Raw genomic sequence first — 1,082 nt, 5'->3', positions numbered from 1 at the left:
AATCCGTGAGTATCCCTCCCACTCAGGAGGGTAATCTAATCTCTTTCTCTCTTCTAAAATTTCCTCCTTTCTCTTCTGATCTAAAAATCCTTGCGAGGGACCGCTAGGACCAGAGAAACAACTGACGCCTCCTGGCCAGGGCTACTCCCTGGTGTTGGCCGAAGGTCTCTCTGACATCCTAGGAGGACCCCGACTGCCTGTACAGGTGTGGACAAAAGACCTCTGTCTAGACATCTCTTTTTAATATCAAAACTGGTAACGCATCGGCCAAGTAAGGACCATTAGGGGTGGCTGCCAGCCTCTCAAAATTGTGGGCAGGTCTTGTGACTGGGAGCCACTGTGATCCCCTGGAATTTTTATTTCAGGAACGTCACTTTGGAAACCATCACTTCTCAACTTTTCTATCTGAACACTGTTATAGAAAAATCCCCAAAGATTTCAGGGATCTCCACCAAAGCTTTGGAGTCAGGCAGAATTCCTCTAGCCAGCTCTGTCTCCCTACCCGCAAACATTCAAGCAACAGAGAAAAGCAGGTCAGTGAAAATTCAAATTAGCTAACCCCTGCCGAGCGGCTGCAGCCAAAAGCTGCTAAAGCGGCTCTCAGACAAAAGATTTAAAGTGACACATTTTTCCTCTGCAGTCTCAGCCAAGGCGCTTCTGCCCTCTAGTGTCCGACTGCTGTAAAAACATCTAAAACCACAACAACAACAACAAAAACCCCAAACAAACAAACCAAAACAAATCTAAGCATGCTGTTGGGAGATAATGGAACTGTGGAAGGTGGTGCCTAGCTGGTAGAAGTGAGTCACTTGGAGCATGCCTTTGAAGGGATGGCCCTGGCTCCTTGTTATTCCTCTGTGCTTCCAGGCTGCCATAAGGTAAGCTGCCTTGATTTACCACATGCTTCCTGCATTATGTGCAGCCTTAGGCCCACAGTAATGAAGCATATGATCAGTGAATGAAGTCTCTGAAACGAGCCAAAATAAAGCTTTCTTCCATGATTTTTTTCCCTAGACATGAGTTAAGTGACAAAATGCCCAATACAGCAGATAAAGTGTAGAGTTCTGAACTCTACTCTGAAT

The sequence above is a fragment of the Nannospalax galili genome, unplaced genomic scaffold, assembly GCF_000622305.1.
Source record: "Nannospalax galili isolate Female #2095 unplaced genomic scaffold, S.galili_v1.0 scaffold1131, whole genome shotgun sequence".
Lineage (NCBI taxonomy): Eukaryota > Metazoa > Chordata > Mammalia > Rodentia > Spalacidae > Nannospalax > Nannospalax galili.
Note: the sequence above shows the minus strand (reverse complement) of the source record.